Source organism: Ovis canadensis, chromosome 2, assembly GCF_042477335.2.
Source record: "Ovis canadensis isolate MfBH-ARS-UI-01 breed Bighorn chromosome 2, ARS-UI_OviCan_v2, whole genome shotgun sequence".
NCBI lineage: Eukaryota > Metazoa > Chordata > Mammalia > Artiodactyla > Bovidae > Ovis > Ovis canadensis.
The window spans coordinates 113,279,164-113,298,865 of NC_091246.1; the positions used below are offsets into that span (position 1 = coordinate 113,279,164).

The 19,702-nt window shown below is 35.8% G+C and overlaps 2 pseudogenes; both read left to right on the forward strand.

Moving 5' to 3' along the window:
- Positions 1-4,452: 4,452 nt before the first annotated feature.
- On the forward strand, positions 4,453-5,358 carry LOC138434642 (olfactory receptor 10AG1-like; annotated as a pseudogene).
- Positions 5,359-17,846: 12,488 nt separating this feature from the next.
- LOC138432409 (olfactory receptor 10AG1-like) lies at positions 17,847-18,808 on the forward strand (annotated as a pseudogene).
- Positions 18,809-19,702: the final 894 nt, after the last annotated feature.

Consider the following 19,702-nt stretch of genomic DNA (forward strand, 5'->3'; position numbering starts at 1 on the left):
TGGAGAAGGAAATGGCAACCCACTCCAGTATTCTTGCCTGGAGAATCCCATGGATTGAGAAGCCTGGTGGGCTGCAGTCCACGGGGTCACAAAGAGTCGGACACGACTGAGTGACTTTACTTTACTTTTATGGTGACTATAGTTAAATAATTTTGCATATTTGAAAGTTGCTAAGAGAAATTTTTAAAAATTCACATCACAAGAAAAAGATGTATAACTTTGGGTGGTGATGGATATTAACATTAGACACTGTAATGATCGTTTAAAATATATTTATGTTGTGCAGCAGATGTTAATATAATGCTGTAAGTCAAGTAGATCTCATCTAATCACTGAATTTTAAAGGTCATGCTTTATGTTATGTAAATTATGCCTCAGCACTATTACTAATTTAAGCATCAAAGCCTAATGAAAATAATAATGACGTTGTGTTGTTAGGCTCAAATATATCTATAAAACAAATTAATATGCATAAATATGTACCATGAATACTTATTCCATTGTGTGTCATGCTAAGTCATCAGTCTAAAGGTATGCATGTTGCAGCATGCTATAGCACCCTTTTTTAATGATCAAAAGTGAGGACTGCGGCAGTCCTCTTTACGCTTTATGCTCTTCAAATATGCCTGTTTTATTGATATACAGTGAACATCATTCCCTAACCTTCTCAGAGCCACATTGGACCAGGTGATTAGTTTCTACAGTGACATATGGGTAGAAGTGATGTGTTTATTACATATAGAGGCTCTGAATAGTGTATTTGCTTCCTTTTGTTCCGTCTGTCTGGCATCTCAGGTCTCTGCATGCTGAAGATCCAGTAGGAAACTACAAAGAAGAAATAGGAACAGTGGGACCCCTAGATGAAGACAACCAGGGTTTCTTCATTACTGACTGCAAACGTGTGCTGTAATATGATAGTAAAATGTTTATTTTGTTACACTGATATATTTGAGGCATTATCCCAGAATGCAGATTTGTTTTCAGGTGATGACGATATTGAATTGAACACAGAAACATTCAATTCTCAATCCTAACTATAGATTTAAGGATTATATCAGTTTAATCACATGGGTGATGGGTGACCCATGCTCTATCCTGTAAGTAAAACTTATTTGAAACAAATCATCAGTGCAATTCTCATTTATAAATAAACATGACACTAAATGACATGGATACACTATCAATTCTAAAAAAGAGTACATAAGTCCAATTTATGAGGAACATGCTGTAATAAAGAGAAACAAATTTAAAATACAAAAAACCCCCACAATTTTAGAAACATGAATAGTGTTTCAAGTTGTCAAAGAATCTCTAAACAGAAAGAAAAAAATGTGCTTATGAGTAGAAGTGGATATTAGCCTTGTAACCTCATTCCTGATAATTTTGCCTACAAACCTGCCTGGGTTTTTTTTTTTTTTCCTGTCTTAAATAATTGGGTTTAAATTTTTTAAAATTATTAATTGGAGGATAATTGCTTTACAGTGTTGCATTGGTTCTGCCATTAAACAAAGTAAATCAGTCATAGGTGTACATACATCTCCTCTGTCTTTAACCTCCCTCCCACACCCCACCCCATCGCCCCCAGGTTGTCACAGAGCTTCAGGTTGAGCTCCCTGTTTTATATATTTAGAAACTTCCCACTAGCTCTCTGCTTTACATGCGGTGGTGTATATGTCTTAGTGTTAACCTTTCAGCTTGTCCCACCCTCTCCTTCCCTCGCTGTGTCCACAAGTCTGTTCTCTATGTCTGTGTCTATATTCCTGCCTTGCAAATAGGTTTTTCAGTATCATTTTTCTCGAATATATATATATATATATGTGTGTGTGTGTGTGTGTGTGTGTGTGTGTGTGTGTGTGTGTTAATAAAGGATATCTGTATTTCTCTTTCTGACTTACTTCACTCTGCATAACAGGCTCTAGGCTATTTTTAAAGTGCCTTTCATTTTGAATCTGCTAGATACCTACATTGATGACCAACTAGATATCCTAACATGAATAAAACTACCCAGATTTTTGTCAGCATATACAACATGCTTTAATTTCCACAAAAGTTAACCTAGGAACAGTGTTCTACTTCTGAAAAGGGATCTAATCTTCCTCGCAGTGTAGTGGAAAGAACAACCATATCACGTTCATGTATTAGTAAGCGACACACTTTTCTAAAGATGTGAAAGATGAGCTCTGAATGAATTATGGGAATAAAATTAAGGAAGGAAAACACAGCAATTACTAATGGTCTGAAATGCAATAAATTGAAAGTTTTAATTTTTTTTCCAGAAAGTACTATTGGTACTAGATAATTAAGTGTCATTTTCCCACCCCCACCGAGGGGAACATTTATGCCAAGAAGGAGCTTCAGAGGACAAATCATCTACAGAAAAAGTAGTCTTAAAATATAAACCCAGATGATTACCGAACAGAAGCAGTCTTCTAGAAACTAAACTGATACTCAAGAGAAAATGTCCCTCAGGGTGAGCATGACTACTTCCTGCATAAGAGCAGCTGATCTTTGAAGAATACTCCAGAATGACAGTGGCTTCCTGATTCAAAAGAATAGTAAAAATTTACAGGGTCAAAACATCTATATTCTCATAGATAACTTCATGTAAATCCATGAAGGTAAGTTAGATGGTTTTATTTAAAAGTAGTTCTGAATATGAGGTTTAAGACAAAAAGGATAAAACAGGAAAATATGAAATTCTTCTATCTTTATCTGAAAATTAGTTAAATTAACCAATATATTTCTTAGCTTTTTTAAATGATAAAATAAAATTAGAAATAAGTGAAATAGCAATAATAATAACAATATTTATAATAAAACTTTCACTTGAGGTAACTTTGAAAACTAATTCTAGTGGAAATAGAGAAATAAGACAGAACATTTGTTGACTCAATTTTTTTAAAAAATCAAAGTATTAATGCCAAAACAATAGTTTGTGGAGCTGGAAGTTGGGAACAGACATAGTAGATTTAATGAAATATGAAAACACAGAGAACAAACATTAAGAAAGCATTATGAAAATTGTCACACAGTGTTGACTGCCTGATATCTGATTACATGAACTTGAAGTGAAGCAAGATAACAGGCCTCTGTGTGTGTGTGTTAGTCCCATTCATATGATTTTGCCATTTGCATTCCTAAAATAATCAATCATAGGGTTTAAATAAAGTTACATTTATTAGATAAAATTACAAAGGGATTATATAGGGAGCATTTTATTTGGTTGTAAGAGAAGCAGATGACAATGGATCAGAGAATTCCATAGGTTAAGAACAGACTATATTAAAATATCATGAGAGTGAAAATCACTCAGTCATGTCTGACTCTTTGTGACCACATGGACAGTCCATAGAGTTCTCCAGGCCCGAATACTAGAGTGGGTAGCCTATCCCTTCTCTAGTGGATCTTCCCAACCCAGGAATGAGACCAGGGTCTCCTGCATTGCAGGTGGATTGTTTACCAACTGAGCTATCAGGGAACCCCAATATCATGAAGAATGGGTCATATCTATGGACTGAGTTAAAGGTTAATTGGTATTTGTAATGCAGTGTACAATGGGTATTAATAGGGAATGTTATTGGATCCCATGATGTAACATACTTTCCATATGTAGCATAATTGATGGGTGAGATACGCAGTAGAGAACAATACTATTACACGTATCTGTTCCCCCAGGAACAAGGAATGAGTTTAAGAAAGTCAGTCCTCATTGGAGTAGAAATAGGAGGGCTTAAAATGTTTTGAATAAGAATTAAGCAAAAGTTTTAGGTGAAAAGCTTTGAATTGAAAGGAAATGGAATAAGTCAATAGGTACAGAAAAAGAAATTGATGAACCCAAAGAAAATCAATAGCAAGCCTGTGTCATATATAATTTCACTTTTAAAAGGGGTGAAATAATTTAATACTATTCCTGTACAATCAGCTCTAAATAAAAATGCACACATCGTATTGTCTCTGGTATCATTACTGCTGCTGCTCAGTCACGTCCATCATGTCTGACTCTTTGTGATTCCATGGACCATACCCCATGGAATTTTCTAGGGAAGAATACTGGAGTGGGTTGCCTTACCCTCCTCCAAGGGATCTTCCTTGTCCACGGATCAAACCTACATCTCCGGTATCTCCTGCATTTCAGGCCCCCCCCCCTTTTTTTTTTTTTAACTTCCGAGATACCAGGGAAGCCTTCTGGTATCACTACAACCAAGTATAAGAAAATGAGGATTTTATATCTCTAACTGACTTTAACTGCACATCAGTTCATTGCTGATGTTTTAAATCTCATTTCTTAGGAACTGAGCAAGGCAAAGGCAGCAATACTTGCATGGATTATGTAAATAAGTTCATGCATCTAATTCATTTAACAGAAGGGAAACGTTACTCAAAAGCATTAATAAATTGACCATATTGAATTTACCATATCTACAGATGGAGCACAAATTAAGAACCAAAAAATCAAACATCACTACAATGATGGAATTTATCCTCTTCGGGTTTTCTGATATTCCCAATTTCCAATGGATTTTTTGGGGGGATTTTTTAGTCCTCTATCTGACCATCCTGATGTGCAATAGTGTCATTGTACTGATAACAAGAATTGACCCTACTCTCCAGACCCCCATGTGCTTTTTTCCTGAATCACTTTTTCGTTTCAGAAATCTGTTACGTAACTGTCACTATCCCAAGAATGCTCACAGACCTAGTGAGCCAGAAAGGGCACATTTGTTTCATTGCCTGTGCTACCCAAACATGTTTGGTCCTTCTGTTTGGAGGTTTAGAGTGTCTCCTCCTGGCCGTGATGGCCTATGATTTTGATGTGGCCGTTTGTAACTCTCTTCACTATGGTCTGATCATGAGCCCCCAGGTCTGTGTCCAGCTGGTCACTGCCGCCTGTGTCTGTGGAGTTCCTGTTGTAATGGGGCAAATATGGCAGGTTTCCTCTCTGCCCTTTTGTGGGTCTACCACAATTAATCATTTTTTTCTGTGACCTCCCCCCAGTATTCAAGCTTGCTGTGGGGACACATTTGTGAACGAAATAGCAGTATTCATCATGGTTCCATTTCTGTTGATTGGTGTCTCCTATGGCAAAATCATCTCCAACTTTCTGAAACCGTGATCTGCCAGCGGGAAGGGCTAAAGCCTTCTCCACTTGCTAGTCTCACCTCACAGTGGTGGTCTTATTCTACCACACAGCCTCTACCACCCATTTATAGCCCAAACTAAGTCAATCTGAAGAAACTGGGAAGCTGATCTCTTTTCTATACAGTTTGGATCCCAACATTGAATCCCATTATATTTACTCTGAGGAACAAATATACCACTGTAGCATTGAGAAAACAACTAAGTAAATTATCAACTTGACTTACAGAACTTACAGAAGCAATTATTTGTTTCTATGTTTCTCATGTAAATACATCAGAAAATATCTAGTTTATTTCTATGTTCCTATAAAATGATAGTATCATCACTGCCATCTCAGATTATGTGAAAGGACCTTAGTTTCAAAGAGTTAAGGGTTTCTGGGTTATCAAAGCACACATTATCTCCATGGCAATGATCTATTTTGAAGACCTATCTTTCCTCTCACTAGGATAGAGTGAGTTAAGAGATTTCTTTATTAATAAAATGATAGTTAACTGCTATATAACTAATGATTATGGTCATGCCCTGTAAGAAATTTGCTTGAAACTTCCCATTCCTTCAGGCATAATCACTGTCCTTTTCTGTACTTAATGATTGGATTTAGATGATGAGAAAACAACAACCACATCCAAGCTGGTGGGAGTAGGGGAATTTGAGTGCTTTCTTGCAGTTTTTCCTTCTTTCTCTGTTTTGCAACTGTCCATATCCCTTTCAGAGTACAAACCCTGAAAGGATCCTTGTTACTTCAATGCTGATTGTTTTCTGGGGACGTCATTTCCTCCATCTTGTAGCTTCATGTTTTGCTTTTGTAGTGTCTTCTTAGTATAAGGAATATTAGGAATTTAAACTATAAACTGCATTGGGTTGAATGTTGATCCTCTCAATATATGTCAGGTTACAACCTGCAAACCTGAACTTATTAGGAAAATAAAAGCCTTTGCAGATTTAATTCAGTTAAGGACTTTGAAATAAGATTATCTTAATCTAAGGGAAGGGCACTATATCCTATGATCAGTGTTCTTAGTTCTTATAAGGGGGGAAGAGAGATTAAGTTAAAAATAGAGATGCAGCGATACATAGAAGAGTATAATGTGAAGATGGAGGAAGCAACCGGGAGGGACACATGACACAGCCATGAAGCAAAGGAGGCCAGGGATCACCGAAAGCTGAAAGAGGCAAGGAGTGACTATCCCTTTAGAGTCTGTGGAGGAAAACCCTGCCAGCACTGTGATTTGGGACGCTGGCTTTTAAAGAGGTGAGAAAGTTAACTTTTGTTCTTTAAACCACGCAATTTGTGACAATTTGTTACAATAGATCCAGGAAAGCAATACACTGCGCATGCAGTCATTTTATTAAGGCGTTTTTATTCTAATCATCTGGAATAAATTCTGTGTCTTTTGGGAACAGTGATTTTAAAAATTAGATTTTTTTTTACTTTAAAAACTATATCAAGAAGACTCATAAAAATATTTGCCCAAGAATGATGGTTAATTGTGTTTGTTCAAGAATGTTTGTTAAAAGCTTTTTAATACTGCAAAAGAGAACACTAGCGAAGCAAAGGTAAGCTGTTCTCATTTGGAGCATAGTAGACACGGGTGCCAATTTACCATGTGATGCTGCACAGTCTCTCAAGACAATGTTTTAGAGCCACTCCAGTGAGGAAATCCCAAGTTTTTCAGGCATGTAAGTAAGCACATAAATACATGTATAAAACATAACTCTATTTTTGCAAAACAAAGGGAGATAGCATCCATATATTCATATAACATTTCACATGTGCACCTTTCTAGTTGGTGTGCATATATGTCAGCAATATCTGAATGTGTATTAGAAGAGAGAAAGGACTGCTTTACAGTGACAGGAGTTCAGAAAATGTCTGACTTATTTTTACTTTTTTTGGAATGTGGATTTATTAAAAAGAGTATAATATACATATGACAAAAATAATAAATTTTATTCAGAACGTAACTACATATGGAAGAAAATTACTGGATTTCTTCTTTTCTTATTGACTCCCAATATTTTACAGAATATTTAGCAGCTAACAGAGAAATGTCAATATCAGCCAAATAATCTTTGATATTTTAAAGAAATAACACATTTTTAATGAACTAAACAGAATCAGAATATATAATATTTGATCATTTATTTTAAAAAAGGACTAAAATAGCTTTAATTATAGTTACAAATAGAGATACGTTTAAGATTATGAAATGGATATATATGTACATAGGCACTATTGCATATGTATAATATACATTATATATCATATAAACATATATATTTCAATATTCATTGGAAGGACTGATGCCGAAGCCAAAGTTAAACAGCTGACTCATTAGAAAAGACCCTGATGCTGGGAAAGATTGAAGGGAGAAGGAGAAGAGGGCATCAAGAGGAGGGAGGGGGATTCAGGATGGGGAACACGTGTATGCCTGTGGCAGATTCATGTTGATGTATGGCAAAACCAATACAATATTGTAAAGTTATTAACCTCCAATTAAAATAAATGAATTTATATTAAAAAAAAAAGAAGATGAGATGGCTGGATGGCATCATGGATTTAGTGGACATAAACTTAGGCAAACTCCAGAAGATGGTGAGAAACAGGGTGGCCTGGAGTGCTGTAGTCCATAGGGATGTGAAGAGTTGGACACGGTTGGAAGACTGGACAACAACCACCACAAATATATATTTATATATAGCTATACAAAAATAGAAAAATGACTGACTTCACTCTTTTCACAGAGAGAACATGAAACACACACACAACCCAGAAGCATATCTCACTTCAGTGATAACATTAGTTCTTTGGGGATTTTTCTGTGTTCCCAATATCTGAGTGTTTCTTTTTGTAATATTTGCTTTTTAATGTGATTATACTGGTGAGAAGCAACGTCAATATTCTCATAAACAGAGTTGACCAGGCTCTCAAATTTCCATGTATCTTTTCCTCAGTAACTTTTCCTTTTTGGAAATCTGTTATGTATCTGTCACTCTTTCTAGAATATCCATAAACCTTCAGTCAGTGTGTATATATATATATATATATATATATATATATATACACACATTTTTTTAAAGGAACTACAAAGATGTATTTTATTTGTATTCTTGGGGACACAGAATAGTTGGTCTTGACAGTTACGGCCTGTGACTGCTATGTGGCCAACTGTAACTTCCGCAGCTTCCCTTACTTATAAACCAGGAGCTCTGTATTCAGCTGATGATGCTTGGCTCTTAGATCAGTGGTGTTACAGCCAGGATAAGGCAAACATGCCAGATTTTCCCTCTGTCATTTTCGGATCTAACTAAAGCTGGGCTGTGGCGATGTTTTTCTGAATGAGATGTCAGTCTCTATAGTTGTACTATTAGTGAATCGTTTGTCATGATCCCTTTTCAGTTGACACTCGGCTCCTACAGTAAAATCACTTCTCCATCCTATGTTGCCATCGGCAACGGAATGAGCCAAAGTTTTCTCCACCTGCTCACCTCACACCACGCGTGTGAATTAAGTTGCTTCGGTTGTGTCCGACTCTCTGCTACCCTGTGGACCATAGCCGAGCCGGCTCTTGTGTCCATGAGATTCTCCAGGCAAGAACACTGGCATGCGCTGCTGTGCCTTTCTCCAGGGGATCTTCCCTACACAGAGATCAAACCTGTGTCTCTTATGTCTCTTTACCATTAGCGCCACCTGAGAAGCACCATAGTTGAGCCTTTATTTTGTGGACCCAGAACCGTTACGTATTTATGACACGATTCCAACATTTTTACAGGAAATATTTTTTTTCTCCTTTCTATACTGTGCTACCCTGATGTTTAATCCCATGATATATACTCTGAGGAACAAGGATGTCATGACAGCTTTGAGAAAATGACTGCCTTAATGTTTAACATCTTATCCACTGCTTTGAGCTAGTGATCTTTTCCCCACTTAGTTCTACAGTGTCTTAATCAGACATTATTTGGAATTTTGCTTCCTACATTAATATAAGTTGATTATCCTCATGATCCTGCTGTTTTATGCTTGACTTTCTGATATCACGATTATCTCCCTAGTGTTTGTATTTATAAGAAATTAATTTTTTGCTGGTCTCATATTTAATGGAGTAGTCTCTGTCAGTAAAAATTCACTGCTTATTTGATTTGTTGTTGTTGTTCAGTTGGTAAGTCATGTCCAACTCTGTATCTTCATGGACCACAGCATGCCAGACTCCTCAGTCCTCCACTGTCTCTCGGAATTTGCTCAGATTCATGTCCATTGAGTCAGTGACACTATTAATATCCAACCGTCTCATCCTCTGCTGTCTCCTCCTTTTTGCCTTCATCTTTGCTAGCATCAGGGTCTTTTACATTGAGTTGGCTCTCTGTATCAGGTGGCCAAAGTACTAAAACAATATAGTATATTTTGTCTATCAATTGGCCTCATGATATTTTTATTCAAAATTCATAATGTATATTCTAATTTGTCTCCCTCTGTATTTTTATAATTTACTTAAAATCAAAAGATTTCAGCTAGCAAAGATTACTGCATATGGAAAGTTTTAGAAAATACTTGTTGAATGACTATAGAACATGGGCATACTTGAATAAGCAAAAGTTCATACTGCAGAAAATGTAGAAAAGATGGTCTTTTAATAAATGATATTAATTTAAATATATATAAAGATGCAAAAAAAGAGAGTTGACCCTCACTTCACAAAATTTATTTTAAAATGTAATCTCAGAAAATTTGTAAACTTAAGTAAAAATGCATAACAATGAGTCTTTACCAGGATAATGTTTATTAACTTCATGACGTTTTCTTCATGCAAGAAGAGTATTTTTGATAAAATTATTAGTCATAATGTAAACATTAATCAGTTGAACTTCCTGGACTAAGAAATACTGCTATGCAGAGTGAAAATTTTCAATATAAAAATTTTAAATACACTATAGTTAAAGGAGTGCTCTAAATCAAAAGCATCAAAAATTCAGGAGAAAAATTAACAATAGACTTAAAGCTGCATTTCACAAGATAGGATAATCTAAATGCCAAGAAAAAAGGAGAAAATAACTCATTCACTTCAGTTCAGTCGCTCAGTTGTGTCCGACTCTTTGCGACCCCATGAATTGCAGCACGCCAGGCCTCCCTGTCCATCACCAACTCCCAGAGTTCACTCAGACTCACGTCCATCGAGTCAGTGATGCCATCCAGCTATCTCATCTTGGGTCGTCCCCTTATCCTCCTGCCCCCAATTCCTCCCAGCATCAGAGTCTTTTCCAATGAGTCAACTCTTCACATGAGGTGGCCAAAATATTGGAGTTCCAGCTTTAGCATCATTCCTTCCAAAGAAATCTCAGGGCTGATCTCCTTCAGAATGGACTGGTTGCATCTTCTTGCAGTCCAAGGGACTGTCAAGAGTCTTCTCCAACACCACAGTTCAAAACCATCAATTCTTCGGCGCTCAGCCGTCTTCACAGTCCAACTCTCACATCCATACATGACCACAGGAAAAACCATAGCCTTGACTAGACGGACCTTAGTCAGCAAAGTAATGTCTCTGCTTTTGAATATGCTAATAACTCATTAGCAACCAGTAAATGCAAATTAAAACCAAATGAAATCTATGACGCATTCATTACAGGGATGAAATAAATAAAAAGACTCACTCTATCACGTACGTAAAAGATGTGGAGTAATGAAAGCTCTTGCCTGGTGCTGGTATGTGAATTGTACACCATATTAGCCTTCATGAAGAAAACCTTACCCTTAACCATGTACCAGAAGAAATGTGTACACATGCGTGCCAAGGGATGCATCTGAGAATGCTCATTTTACATCACTCATAATGTCAAGTCTTTATCAAACTAGAATTATATGTAATTGTGATAATTTCACACAGAGGAAAATCAAGGAGTTATAGAAATGAATAAAATGCAATTACATACAGCATGGATTAAGCATGTTTTTAAGCAAACCAAATCATAATCATATGTACATATCCTTTTTGTTAAGCTAAAAAGCCATATTTAGAACACCATTTATCATATGCATATACATAATTCCCCCTATTTCTTAAATTTTATTTAATGAGCATATTCTATCATGGAAAAAAGTTATTATGCTTTCTTAGTTTTGGCTATGCTTCTATTTTTTTCCTGAAACTTATTCAGAAAAATGAATTACCTTTTATTATAAAAAAGTAGTAATCAAGCAACAAAAATATGATTCAAGACTGCTGATGCCACTGAATTGCTTCAAAAAATAAATTAACATCTTTATAAAAGGACATACTTAAAGCCAAGTTTAATTTTCCAACCTCTAAAACAACAAGAGCAACAAAATAACTTTCATTTGTGTTTAAGAGGCACTGGGTCACAACAAGCCAGTCTAGTTTCAAGCACTAGACATTTTTGATAAATTATAGAACATATTTTAAAGGTATCATATAACTGTGGGAGAAAAAAAATAGATGACAATATTGAAAACAAGGTTCGTTAAGTCATAAAATATTCACACTTTTTCAAGCCACTTTGTTGCAGTATCATGTTACTGCATATCTTAGTGTGTGTGCATGCTTACTGATTAATTCAGAGGATGATCACAATTGTAATATTGGTCAATTGGATATTCCTCTCCACACATACACAACGCATAGGAAAATGTCTCAGAGTTTTTACTACTGTATCATTGTTCAGATTACAATTAACTTTTTTTTTTAAACAGATGAAGCTGTTGTCTGTGTGTTGAAAGAATACTTTTCTTCTGTGAATTGTTAATTCATCTGTTTTACCCATTTTTAAAATTTATACTTTGGACTTTTCCTCTGTATTAAAAATCGAGCCAAGATTACTTTATTTGAAATGAGTTGTAACAATTTTCCCCTTATATTAATCATATTTGATACTTATGGGGCTTGCTACTTTTTATCATCTAGAATCATTTATTTTTACACAGTGTGTGTGTGTGTGTCCTGCATTCTAAATTTTAATGAGTTAAACTCGCTTTACTTCAAAATTATAAAACACATTTCTTAGAATACTTTCATCATTTCACTCTAAAATATACAAAATTGTGTATCATTTGGAGTTTATCCTGCTGTGGGATAGTTATCAAAAATACATATACTGTTTGTTTTTTTTCCCCTCTAAGCCTGCCCAGTTGTCCAAATAACAGTTATTTTTATTTTTATTATTTTTATTATTATTATTATTTTATTTCTTTATTTTTTAAAATTTTACTTTACAATACTGTATTGCTTTTGCCATACATCAACATGAATCCGCCACGGGTGTACATGAGTTTCCCAATCCTGACTGCCCCTCCCACCTCCCTCCCCATACCATCTCTCTAGGTTCGATGCAGGATACAGGATGCTTGGGGCTGGTGCACTGGGATGACCCAGAGAGAATAACAGTTATTTTTAAATGCGCACGCTTTTCCAATTTGGTAGGCTATTACAAATTTTCATGTATATTTGAGCCTTTTCTGGAATTTCTATTCTATTCCAGTAGAAGGCTTCTTTATTTACGCATGATACTGCGCTGAGCTGTGCTCAGTCGCTCAGCTGTGTCGGACTCTGTCAGAGCCATGGACGATAGCCCGCCAGGCTTCCCTGGCCTCTCCTGCCTTAGTAGGCAGATTCTTTACCACTGAGCCACCCGAGAAGCCCATGCATAATACTGACTCTGCGGGTCACGAGGTCTTGTAACTCCTTCCCAGCACTAGCTATTCCTTGGATGAGCTCCTGCAGGAGCTCAGCCTGGCTGGCCTCTCGCTCCCCTTCTGTCCTCATCACATCCGGTCCCCGTGAGAAGCCTGTCCCACCACCCACTACTCACGGGCCTTCTGTGATCTTTGCCCTGAGGCTCCTGATGCTTTTAAATTAACGTTCCAAATCATTCACACTGTCACATTACTATATGTGTTCCTTCTTGTAGATATTTTCTCTTCATAATCATAAACCTTAAGAAATCACTATTTAATAAATAATTGGAACCAATATGGAGAAGGAAATGACAACCCACTCTAATATTCTTGCCTGGAAAATCCTGTGGACGGAGGAACCTGGTGGGCTGCCGTCTATGGGGTCGCACAGCATCAGACACGACTGAAGCGACTTAGCAGCAGCAGCAGCAGGAAACAATATCCAATTTCGGGGGTCATGAGAAACTGGCTCTAAGCCAAAATTTTTAAACAATCTTTATGTTGCAGAAATTTCTCCACATTTAAAACGTATAACTCACAAACTTTTTGCTTAGCATCTTTCCCATGATCTTAGCTGGACTTATTCCAGATTCTCATTTTATTGTAACTAGAGTCTGAAGGTATTCACATCTTGAGCATGTAAAATAAATTTGGGGAAAATTGGTGGCAGGCTGCAAAAGAGAGGAAAAATTTTCTCCTACTATGATTAACCTTAGGTTAAATTTTTAAATTTGATGTATGTTTAATTTTGATGAATGTTCATCAGCTAAATCTCAGGCTGCTTGAGAAATTGATAACACATTAATTTTGCACATATTTACCATCAGAATATGTATTGTAACTATTACACAGATCTGTCCTCTAACTAGGAATCAAGGAACATATCATACAGAGGCTCTGCATAATGCATTCATAACAGTTAAGGTAAGAATTTAATGTGTGTCTATTTGATCGACCCAAATAATATTGTGTATGTGTGTGTGTGTGTGTGTGTGTGTGTGTGTGTGTGTGTGTGTGCCCGTGTTCAGTCATGTCCGACTCTGTAGCCCTCCAGGATCCTCTGTCTATGGAATTCTCCTGGCAAGGATTCTGGAGTGGGTTGACATCTCCTACTCCATGTGAATTTCACAACCCAGGTTTCAAATCTGTGTCTCTTGCATCTCCTGCATTGGCCTCTTGCATCTCTTGCACTGGCAGGCCATTTCTTTACCAACTGTACCACCTGGGGAGCCCACAAATAATATTAGTACCCTGTTCACATCTAAGAAATAAAATGCTCTGTGTCCTCTTCCTTGGAGAGGCAGAAGAAAAAAACATTCTGAGTGGAGTGAGAACTATCTGGGAAAAATTTAAAAAAAATACAACAAATCAGAAAATTCAGAAAGTGATGATTTTAATTAGAAATTTAAATGTGCCAGGTGGCAGAGATCCCTTGGGTAGAGATAACTACTTTTATTTAAGAGCACTTTATGTTTAGAAATAATAGAATATTTAAAGGCCAATTGAATTACTTTGATGAAACAAGTAATTTCACTTACAGTAAATATTCAGAGTCTCTTTAATGAGAAAAATTAGCAACATTTTAAGTAAGAAAGGTAAATATGAAAATGAAAGTAAGGCTTAATTCTTATTTTAAATTTAAAGTTAATCATGTACACAGGTTTTTAATGTGTAAATTATTAATTTTACACATGGTAGCAAAATTTTTGTTCATTAAAGCAACTTCTATATATTTATTATTCTATTAGATAAAATTTACAATCAAATAATGATAATAAATAATGGTGTTAAGTCACTTTGAAATGCCAAAAAATATAATAGCTCAAATCTAGGTATAGATAATATTAAAGAAACTTCATTTGAGCCCACATATTGTAACAAAAAAGGTTACATATGTCTATTCAGTTTGATATTATAATAAGAGATTTAAAGTAAAGTAATACATAAAATAAAATTTTAACCATTGGGGAATTCAAAGAACAATTATTTAAAAAAATATAGAATTCAGGATTTATAAAATAATAAAGATAGCTTTAGCTTCAACAATGTTTTTAAATTATTTTCAAGGATTGAATTACCAATTTTTATCAAATATACAAATATACTTGAAGTACACCTTGTTTTACTCTTGAGAAATTCAAACTCAAATCTTACCTATTTCATGTTATACAAGATTTCATCACCAAAATGACATATCTGTACAATTAGAAATTATACTTTATATAGCACTGGAAAGAATTTTATTAAGGTAATGAGTGAAATACTAAATGATTTTATTCATAAAAATGATAAAGATTACAGTTCTTTTGTATATTAATCTTTTCCTCTCTTTTAAGACTGACAATTTTAAATTAAAAGTGTCTGTTCCTTTACTCAATTTCAGAGTCAAATAATGAACACTATATTAAGTAAACAAGCATTTTCTAAGATCTATATTGCTTTCAAGTAGGAAAACTAGGACTATTTTCCTAGATCTCAGTCCTTAGATCCTAGATCATGTAATATCAGTGGGAAAGAAAAATGGTGTATGAAAGGAATGAGCCAAATTGCAGCACTGTGTGCTACAAAGTCATGGGTGCTCTCCCTTTTGGTTCTACAGAGTGGAGGTGATAATATTATTAAATTATTGGCAGAAAATTCATAGAGAATTCACATCTAAGAGTCTGGGATTTTTATAACACTGTGATGATTGTTTTAATATCTTATTTCACTCCCACATTAACCATGTGATACCAAGCAAAGTAAATTAGAGAGCAGTTTTTCATACTGTTTAAAGCAAAGAGTGAAATTTAGAAGAATAAAATTTCGCTTTTAATAAAAACAATAATAGCTAGCTTTCAAATAGATTTTCTATGAATGCCAAAACAACTTTAAGTTTCTTTACATGTATCAAATGAATGAATTTGTATAGCAATCCTAACTGTTGGTACAAGTGTTAGTCAGTTTTGCAGCCCAGGGATCTATGGCACAGGAGATTAAGCACTTTGCATTGTCACACAGCTGGCAAGTGAAGCCACGATTCGATTGCAGGCCATCTTGTCAGGATTGTATTTTTCATTCATGACACTATGTTTAGACTATGCTTGCATGGAAAACCTTGAAACATAAAGGGTGGGGAAATGAGAAGCAGGGCTGGGACTCATGGTGAGTCAAGTGATGCCTGGAGTGTAATATTTAAGGAGGCAGTCACTTTAACAATGGTGCAATGCAGAGTCAGCCCTGAAGCTGAGTGTGTGCTCTGAGATTCTGTACCAGAGGAGTCTCATTCCTTATTTAGGTAAGACCATATTCTACTACTGGCTCTGATGAAAGGAAAAAAATGGAAAAAAATTATCATCAGTGAGTAACTCACTAACTCTACCAAAAAGAGTTTTTCTAGGGAGTGTGTTACAACCTTGGCAACTAAAGATTTAAGAACATTATACCGTATTAATAATTATAATTACAGGACCATAATTTATACATAAACAATTAAAACTGATAGGTAATTTTATCAACAATTAATATTTAATTATCTCAAATAAGAAAGCAAACAGAAAATTTAAACAATTACTTAATATAACAGATGATAAATAATGGAGTTAGGATTCAAACTTAAGTATGATTTAAAAAATACGCACTCAGAGAGATGGTATGGGGAGGGAGGTGGGAGGGGGGTTCAGGATTGGGAAAACATGTACACCTGTGGCAGATTCATGCTGATGTATGGCAAAACCAATACAATATTGTAAAGTAAAAAAAATAATAATAATAAAATATGAAAAAACACACTGATTTGCAGTCACAAAACCAATGTGCAAATGATCAATGTATCCATCATTGCTAAATCTCAATATCCTAGCTCAAGAAAAGTGAGTTTAGAAACTGTTATCTGAAATATTATTATTTTTTGAGGAACAACAAAGACATCAGAGATGCATACAGAGCACAGGGTAAAGCATGACAGGAAGTATCTCACACAGCTAGTGAACACAGTCCAGGTGACCCCTGTTTTCCCAGAGTGACCCTCTTAATTACTTCTATCTGTATCTATTCCCACACAACTTTTCCAGAATGAAACCCTCTGATAGCCCCCACATAGTATCTTACTGAAATATATGTATTTTATTCCTCTATGTACAATAAAATAAAAATATTCTCTAATTCTTTTTGTAAACTGCCTAATAATGTGAATTGTATATAAGAACATGTATGATCAAGATCATCAAGTGAGGGAAGGGAAATGAAGAGTTGAAATACATAGCTGAAAATACATAAGGAAGATAATTTCTGTTATATTAATAGTTCTACTGAAGTATGTAAAGTCATAGAGAAATACAATAAAATTGTCAGAAAATGTAAATATTTAAGGGAAATCCCTAGCAGTCCAATGGTTAGGACTTTGTACTTCCACTGCCATCAGCCTGAGGTTCAATATCTGGTTGGGGTGCTAAGATCCCACAAACCATGAAACATGGCCACAAAATGATGTAAGTATTTAAAACTGAGATCATATGGCAAAGCTGTAGTTCTATCTTCAATAACTATCAATTTGTCCAATGCCTGTGCCAATCAGGGCATTTGGGGCTTCCCTGGTGGCTCAGGTAGTAAAGAATCTACCTGCAGTGCAGATGATCGGGTTTGATCCCTGGGTAGGGAAGATCCCCTGGAGAAGGGAATGACAACCCACTTCAGTATTCTTGCCTATGAAATCCCATGGACAGAGGAGCCTGGCAGGCTATAGTCCATGGGATCCAAGAGTCAGACATGACTGAACAACTAACACTTTAACTTTTTTGACATTGGACTGTATTCGGAAAGAATGCCCTAAAAAATATTTCAAGGAAGTGTGTATGGTGATAACACATGGATTATAAACTGAGAAAGGGGAAATGCGTACATAATAAAATTCTTAAATTAGAAACAATTGCATTGATCATGGAAATCAGTCTCGGTATCCTGATACAATTTATAAAACAGACACTGACCCCTGATGGTAAAAATAAAAAGCAGATAATACATTTACCCTTTTTCACACATGGAGCACCAAAAAAAAGCAGCAGAAGGTAATCTCACTAAACTGATGGAGTTTGTTCTCCTGAACTTTGCTGATGTTCCTCATCTCCAGGGGTTTATATTTGGACTGTTCTCATTCATCTATATAACTATCTTGATGGGCAATGGCATCATATCTCTGATAACAAACTAGATCCTGGTCTACAGACCCCCATGTATTTTTTCCTTGGCAGTTTTTCCCTTTTGGAAATCTGCTATGTGTCTGTTACACTCCCCAGAATGCTCACGAGTCTTTGGACACAAAGAAGAACAATTTCTTTAGTTGCTTGTGCCACACAAATGTGCTTCATTCTTATACTTGGGGCCACCGAGTGCTTCCTTCTGGCCGTGATGGCCTATGATTGCTACACGGCCATTTGTAGCCCTCTGCACTATCCTCTAGTGGTGAACTACAAGGTGTGTATCCAGCTAGTGGCTGGCTCCTGGATCAGTGGAATCCCAGTCCAAACAGGCCAGACAGGCCAGATTTTCTCTCTGCCCTTTTGTGGTTCTAACCTCATCAACCACTTCTTCTGTGACGTCCCTCCCATACTCAAGGTGGCCTGTGGGGATACTTTTCTGAATGAAATGTTGGTCTTCACAGTTGCTGCGCTGTTTGTTTTGGTTCCATTTCTGTTGATACTTGTCTCTTAAGGCAAAATCATCTCCACATTCTTTAAATTGCCGTCAGCCATAGGTCGGGGCAAAGCCTTTTCCACCTGCTCCTCTCATGTTATGGTTGTGGCATTGTTCTTCAGATCAGGCCTTGTCACATATTTAAGACCCAAGACCCAAGGCTCAGCAGGAACTGACAAAGTATTTTCTCTCTTCTACAGGATTGTGACGCCTGTGTTTAACCCCATGATATACAGTCTAAGGAACAAGGATGTCATGATGGCACTGAGACAATGGCCATGCAAATATCTTAGTTCATTGAAAAACTGACTTGTATTTCAGCAGTTGATTTCTTATATATTTGTTATAAATTTTCAATATTTATCTTAAACTCAATTTATCTGTCTATAACGTGGTGCTGCTGCTGCTGCTAAGTCACTTCAGTCGTGTCCGACTCTATGCGACCCCATAGACGGCAACCTACCAGGCTCCCCGGTCCCTGGGATTCTCCAGGCAAGAACACTGGAGTGGGTTAGTTATTACCAAAATAAAAATTACTTGTAACACTGAGAAATCTTGCTGTCTCCAGTTATACAGTTGTGTATGGGTCAACAAATAGCAAATCATTCACTTGGGAATTCTATAACCTTACTGTGAAATGTTCTCTTGTAGTAAGAACTTTAGACAAGAATTGCTATAATAGGCCCAGTTGTAATACAGACTCAGTTATATCACTTATTTGAAAGAATATTATTCAGTTCCATAGAGCTGTCACAGAAATTTTAAAAACTAAGTTAGTAATGGGCATTAATTAAAATGTTATGTATAGTTTGGCCTAGCAATTATTCTACAGAGAAATAATTTCTTAGAGTGAAAAGTAGCTCTCACTGGGAATGTAGTTTAATAAATGATGTACAATGATATTAGTAATTATTAGGAATCATTTATGTGTATATCAGATTAAATCCATAATATGATTTGTTGAGTTGATAAAACAAAAGATATTATTGAAATCTTTACATATAATAAGATGAGCTTGGAAAAAGCGATGGGAATATTCACAAGTCATGTTTTTTTAAAATATATTTTTCTAGGGATGATAGTGGGGATAGGAAAGTTAGGGGAAAAGAAAAAATTTAAATTTTTGTAAAAGTAAGTATCTGCTATAAAAGCACAAGCATTGTACACCTTAAACCTTATATACATACACATATTAGAAAGAGT